The sequence below is a fragment of the Myotis myotis genome, unplaced genomic scaffold, assembly GCF_014108235.1.
Source record: "Myotis myotis isolate mMyoMyo1 unplaced genomic scaffold, mMyoMyo1.p scaffold_m19_p_5, whole genome shotgun sequence".
NCBI classification, from domain to species: Eukaryota; Metazoa; Chordata; class Mammalia; order Chiroptera; family Vespertilionidae; genus Myotis; species Myotis myotis.
The window spans coordinates 60,557,365-60,564,621 of NW_023416357.1; the positions used below are offsets into that span (position 1 = coordinate 60,557,365).

General features: G+C 35.7%; 1 pseudogene; it reads right to left on the reverse strand.

The window, feature by feature from the left end:
* Window positions 1-679: 679 nt before the first annotated feature.
* LOC118656507 lies at window positions 680-5,862 on the reverse strand (annotated as a pseudogene).
* Window positions 5,863-7,257: the final 1,395 nt, after the last annotated feature.

The following is a 7,257-nucleotide window of genomic DNA, read 5'->3' on the forward strand; positions in this document are numbered from 1 at the left end:
TACAGAAATAACATTGGCCAAATGCCTCGTGTTTTTATCCCGGAGACACACCACAGAAATCCCAAGTTAAGACAACTTCGCAAAATGTTTTGAATATTAAGAATATTTTTGGCTCTAACCGGTTTGGCTCAGTTGGTAGAGCGTCGGCCTGCGGACTGAAGGGTCCCAGGTTCGATTCTGGTCAAGGGCATGTACCTTGGTTTTGGCACATCCCCAGTAGGGGGTGTGCAGGAGGCAGCTGATGGATATTTCTCTCTTATCGATGTTTCTAACTCTCTATCCCTCTCTCTTCCTCTCTGTAAAAAAAACAATAAAATATATTTTTTAAAAAAGAATGTTTTTGGGAGTGGACACAATTCTGAGGCATGAGTCCATCGAGAGAGCACACCTGTTTCTCCACTCCCCTCACGAGGTTCAGTACGGGCTCCCACCGTGAAAGGGCTGCTAGATCACTTCTGACTCAGATGGGTAATCATTGGATGGTGTAAATGACTTTTGCATCTTCACCACAATGAATGATTGTTTGTAAAATGCATGTCTATTATTTTAAAACATAACTGTATCCAAGCAGACGAAGCAGCAGGCACTGTTGGTCATCTGAGGGTAACATCTGCTCCCCACCCATCTGTGGGCCTGTCAGTGGCACCATGGAGTTGATTATAGTCACCTTTTTACCATATTAATTACCAACATAGCGGTATTCTTTTTCTTGGCAATGGAAGCTTCTCGCTAATGCCTTATTCCTATGAATGCATTTGGGGCGCAACACATTATTCTCCAGGTGTGGGGGTGGAAAGTTGCAGGAAGGTACCAAGAACAGTGAACACACTTGCCCTGGTTTCTCAGGAACCCAGGCTCGCCCAGCATCAAATTGTAGCTGAACCCAACCCTCTGTGTCTGCAGGGAGACATTGTCCATGGACCACCCCCCACTTGTAACCAGAGGCCTCCTGAGGTGACCCCACAGTCTCCATCTTCCCAGTCTTCCTAGTCGTGGCTGCAGTTCTGCTCCAGGAGGCAAACACATCATCCTGGGTGGAAGTTGTCACGAAAATATTGTCCATTCCCTCCAGGAACGCAGCAGCACCCCCGTCAGGTGTCAGGTGTAGCACCGCACCCCCCGCCCCTCTCCACCCCCCCGCCCGGGAATAGTCACTTCAGGAAAACCAAAACTGTCCAGCATCTTCAATACCTTCAATTTCCCCCTTTTTCATCTTCAATTTCCTTTGAGATAATGTCAATATCTTTGCTTCCTCTGATTTGATAGGAATATCCGTTTGAGTAGGGTAAGCGTATTCACGCAGCCTATGATATGTTTCCCATTTCTTGCCCTGGTGCTCAGCTTTAATTGCTGGCTCCAGCCCCTCACGACGTCTCAGTGAATCAGGTTAACTGGTGGCAAGTGAATGGGCAGCGGAGGAATTGGTATCTTCTTGTGAACTCTTACTCTTTTATTTTCTTGTGCCATCTTTTGTGGAAAGGAAGCTTTATCATCTTTCTTAGATCTCTCCCATTTGGTCTCCATCCCTGAGGATCTTTGTCTACTTGGTTCACCAGCAGCTCTGTGTTTCTGTTTAGTTTGTACTGGTTGGGATTTTGAAGCTTTTTTCCACTCCCCTGACTTCTTTGGGGACTTCCATTTGGTTGCAGGCTTCTTCCCGGCTGGGCTCTGGTTGGGGTACGTGTAGGAGGCAACCAATAGATGTGTTCCCCTCACATAGATATGTCTCTCTGTCTCACAAATTGTTCATACTTGTCTGGGCAAAATAAATTTTACATATGCAAGTATTAAAGAGATTAAAATAAAACAAATTTCAAATGTAGCAGAACAGGATATAACTATAGTATATAGTAAGTGCATTAATTATTAGGACTGATAATGCATTAGGACAGTATAATCTCCCAAATTTAGGTTATATCAGACATTTTTCTGTCATTCACTTTCCAATCCTTAGTGTAACTTTTCTGTATCCTATTCTTAATTATTGGTGGATTGCAGATTACTCTAAATTATTGGAAATCATGATACAGAACATATAGAATTTGTATGAGTACTACATACCATGAAATACCTTGTTCTTATCTTAATTTTTAGTGTAAAAATATATTAGAAAGAAAATATTTTTACTGTATAGTTATTTTCTACTTTGTTGAGAGAGAGCTTTTTCATTTTGTACTGAGTTACTAGCAAAATAAAATTCAAAACATAATCATGCTTTTGAAGTTAGAGTTTCCAGAGTATAATGGGAAATTTTGAACTGGTTTTGGTATGCCACTTTTGCAGTTTCAGTTTCCAATTCTAACCATATATTGCCTATCACCAACCCTATTAGCTTGCAAATGAGTATGCTGTCTTCAGTCATAAATTTAAAGGAAGATTGGATAGAAATCATGCAAAACAGAAAAGAATGAAGATGCAAAACAAATCTGATGGCTATAGTCATTGGTGCAACATGAAAAATATAACGCTTGCTTTATTGCAGTTTTCTTCTAAGGACGTGTTAGAGCTTTTACCTTGTGTGATATTTTGGTACTGTATTTACTGTAAGCATTTCCACAATAGTATGAACTTGTGAGGATGTACTGAATCTCCTTCTCCCCCAGATCTACCTCTCCCTTAGGATGCAGATTGTTTGAACTACATAAATGGGCTGCTTTGCCTCCAGCTTCTGGTTTGGTTTGACTAACAGAGGAACCAGCAGGAGATGGCAGACATGGAGGAGAAGGAGAAGAATCAATTTGGGGTCATTTTCTTGTTTCTTTTTCTGATAGTTCAAATTTGGTTGTTTTATTTTTTCCTTGTTTGCTTTTGTTTTGTTTTATTATTTGTTTTTTGTTGGTTTGTTTTTTTGCTGTTTTCTTCTAACAGCCATAGTTTGTCAGGCAACCCACCACTGAAAGCTGGTGTGGGTCTTTGGCAAATTCAGGGGAAAAATAGTGCACAGAAGAGAGAGGGCAGCTAACAGAGAGTCGAAACTTAATTCCAAACCATCATCAGAAATGAAAGATCATTAATATGTAAAAGTAGAAATTACAGGGATAAGATTTATAAGGACATATTACATGCAAAGATTATGCCTAAGAGTGTGTGTGGCGGGGAGAGGGGGTGGACAGAAAGGGAAAGGTCTCCTTTGGAAGAAGCACAATGAAAGGAAGAAGAATAAGATGGAAAATTTAGGATATTTCAAGGCAAAAGAATTTTAAAAAAATTAAAAAACACATAACCAATCTCCCCATTCTTCACTTCCCCGTAAAAAAATTCGGTAAAGGATCATAGTTTGTTAGAGATAGAAGTGGGTGCTTTTGAAACAAGATTCTTATAAAACACTAGAGGCCCAGTGCACAAAATCGTGCACGGGTAGGGCCCCTAGGCCTGGCCGGCAATCAGGGCTGGCCGGAGTCCCTCTCCCTAGCTGCTGGCTGCCGGATGGGGCCTTCCTTCATTCTGTGCCATCCCATGGTGATCAGCACATGTCATAGCGAGTGATCAGTCTCCCGGTCGAACTCCTGTGGGGACAATTTGCATATTAGGCTATTATATATATAGATAACATATTGTCAGCCCTGCACACAAAATTCTTCTTTGAAAACTGTGACAAAATTAAAATGGAAATGTGGCATTATACAATTCAGCTGGTCAACTTTCCTGCAAGAAACAAACAAATCATGAATAAAGAAGAAATGAATAATAAAGCCAGATAAATTTCTTAGAATGGAAGACAGGAAATGAAAAAAATCATATGTCTAATAGGAATTTTTAAATAAGAAAAACAAAAACAGGGTACATTTCATTTATATTACTGTAATTAATTATGTATATGCATCTCATACCCAGATAATATGATATGCAATTTTTTTCACAAGTGCTTATGGAGCATTCATTAAAAAAAAAAAGATTGTATAATCAGATACAAAGAAAATATTACTTAGTGCCATAGAGTATAAATATTTCCAACAATATTCTTGGATCAAAGCACAATATAACTAAGGATTTGTAACAATATGAAGAACAATCAAAGAAAGTTACACCTAGAAATTAAATCCTCCTTTTTGGGTGAAAGGGACAGTACAAGATCAAAATAAATAATTTTTAAATAATAAAAATAATGAGAACATCACAGATCAGAATTCATGAAATACATTTAAAACTGATTACAGAAAAAATACTAAGACCTTTTATAAAAAAAATTAAATTTGAAAATAAATCTATTCTCAATTCAACAGCTAAATAAATTATAAAAATTTAAATAGAAAACATATATTAGGTAGAAAATAAATACAAAGAAGAAACTTTTATTTAAGAAATTTACATATCATATATTACTTACTTGAAAAGAGTTGAAAAGATAAGCTAAATAGTAACTTAATAAAGCCCAACATGAAAGAAAGAACAAATATACAAAATAAGTCATTACAAGAAGAAGTAATTATTGAAAAACAAGGAAAACTATCAGCAGAGTCATATAGTGTCAGTAAATATTGAAAATGTCAAAAGAGATACCCATTAAAGTGCTTAAGGGGCACATTATTAAAATTGCCATCTGGATGTGATGACTTACAGTCAAATAGTCAAACAGAAAATTGACCAAGACACATAGTCAAATAGAAAATATAAGCTGATATTTAAACCTGTTTTTAATACTAGTGTTAGGAATAATTAATGGTAGTTGTTAATTATAACTACTACTAATATAGTACCTATACAAATTGTGTACTTGTTCTTGCTATGTTTACATATATATGCCTTGGAAAGTGTGGCTTTTAAATTAGATTTTTGTTCTGTTTTGATTTCATCTGTGATATAAAAGCTAAAATAGTTCAATATACAATATTTATTGCCTCCAAATAGATTTTATTAAATATCAAATATAGTTTGTCAAGATGTCTCCCTGATAAAAAATTAATTAATGCATTATTCTATAATTCAAATATTCATGGATATTTATCATTTACTCTTAAAGATCAGCAGATGGTCACTTATTTGATTAACTTAAAAATTTGGCAATGGAGAACAGGTATAAAAAACTGAGTATGGAAGTTTGGTGAAGTCCTGGATATTAATTCTAAAATCAACCTGAATGTACTTCTCCACAGTTATTCAAAACTGAAATTTCAAAATTAGAAGAATAAGATATTTGGCTTTTTAAATTATTTCTTTATTATTTAGTTGTATCTGATTTTAAATTAGTGCAAACAAGTTGGTCTAACAAAGGCAGTAGTTTGAATAAATACTTTATGTCCCTGGCCACTGGCTCAGTGGTCAAAGGTTGGTGAAGTGGTTCTGTCATATCTGGCTCCAAAGTGGTTGTTCCTGTTGTTACCATTTTTTCGGCAAGTGGACATAGAGGGAAATGCAGTTCCTTTCAGAAAGGCTGACCCAATATTTCTACTGTACTCACATCTCAGAGCCTAGTCTTACGGTCACACCTAGCTGCCAGGGTAGTTGCATTTCTAAAAGGAATCAGTGGAGAATAGATTTTGGGGTGTCGGTCAGATAACTCTTCCACAGTGTAGAATATTTTTTCTGTGATTAGAATACTTGATGATTGACAACTTACTGTGAAATGAAAATGAACCAATATAGTAATTCCAGACATAGGTTGCTCCTGCTTATGCTAGGGGAACTCAACAGATTTTTTTTCCCAAATGTATTGATGATATTGATTATGTCCAAACATGATGGCTCCACTTCTTCAACTTGACTTTAGTTAGCTGATTTCACAATATAAAAAAAAAGAAAATTATTCACAGGGTTATGTTAGTTCATTACCGTAAAATTGATATTCTGAATGTGAATAAAATGATTTGTTATTCTGTACGGAAGGTAACCTGCTAACTCTGCATTGATAGCATTTGGTGTCATGGCTACACCTAGCTTCACGGGAGTATAGTCAACACTATTTTCATTGTAAGCATTTTTTTTTTATTTTTTTTTTTTTTTACCAAGATGAGCATTGGGAATTCAATAACCAAGAAGAAAATGGCAAATAGGTCTAAGTAAATGAAAAGGAAGTACCATCTGGTAGCCTTGATTAAATTAGACTAAATGTATGTCTATGTAATCCCAGAATAAGCAACAAGACCTTATAACCCAGCTTGCTATTTGATTCGCCATCTAGTGCAAATGCTTATCTCTTTCAGCAATAAAGTAAAAATAATACGTTTCAATTGTTTGCTATGGTGTATTATTGCAATGCAGTGTAAATGAAGTGTCAAATTAAGCTTGAATAGACCTACAATTTTTGAAAACCCCTACTAGTCTATATGACTTTATGATTTCTTTTTCAATTCTTTAAACTTAAAGGTTTAGGGGATAAAATTACTTTGCCTTGAACCTGCAAGTGACAACTTCTAGCAGATAGGGTACTTGTCAGTGTCACTGATATCTTTTACAAGAGTGAAAATGTTGACCTGTGTTCCCATGAATGCTGCTCAAGCCATCCAGCTTCATGTGAAAAAACATATTTCCAAACTGTAAAATTACTTTTGATAAAACGACAAACCTCCAGGGCTCCAGAAGGTTTAGTTGGTCAAAACATTTCTTTAAAGACGTTCCTGAGAGACCATTGGATCGTCTGTCTTGATATCATTACCTGTTAACCATTTCTACTTTGATTCTTCACATTTTTTTCACATTTTGGTATGCTAGAGGAAAAAACACATATTTCAAATATACTTGGAGTTTTTTCAGCATAGAGATGCACCCTAATTAAGCCATTGGATTTATATGAATTAAAAAAATTAAGCAACTTTTAGTTATTTTGCAAGATAGATATTTTAGTGTTTTATTCTTAGTGCATAGAAAGGATTTTACTACCATGAAAACATCTACAAATTAAAAAATGGAAATGCAGGCAGAAAAAAAATGTTCTAAACCTCTGCCACGAGTTTGTATAGCAGTGAGTAATAGTTATATTGTACAAAACAGACTTATGAATTCTGAAGTAATTTTTCAATTCTTAAGGAACACTTTTCCCATTACTGTAACTGTTTTATTTTGCTCTATTGAATTTGAGATCGAAATCACTTTTGCTTCTTAGTAATTAACAGATAAAATCTGTTATAATATGTCATTATAGATCATTGCCGAATGAAAAGCAAGCACCAGATGGTGTGCTTTATGTTAAGCTACAGTGCACACGCATTAGGACTTCTTTTTCTCTCCCAGGAAAATTGCAATTTATTATAGAGAGATCCTTAGACTATGGAAGCTGTAGGGTAAGAAGCTGTTTTAACTAGTATGGATCCCAGAAAAACT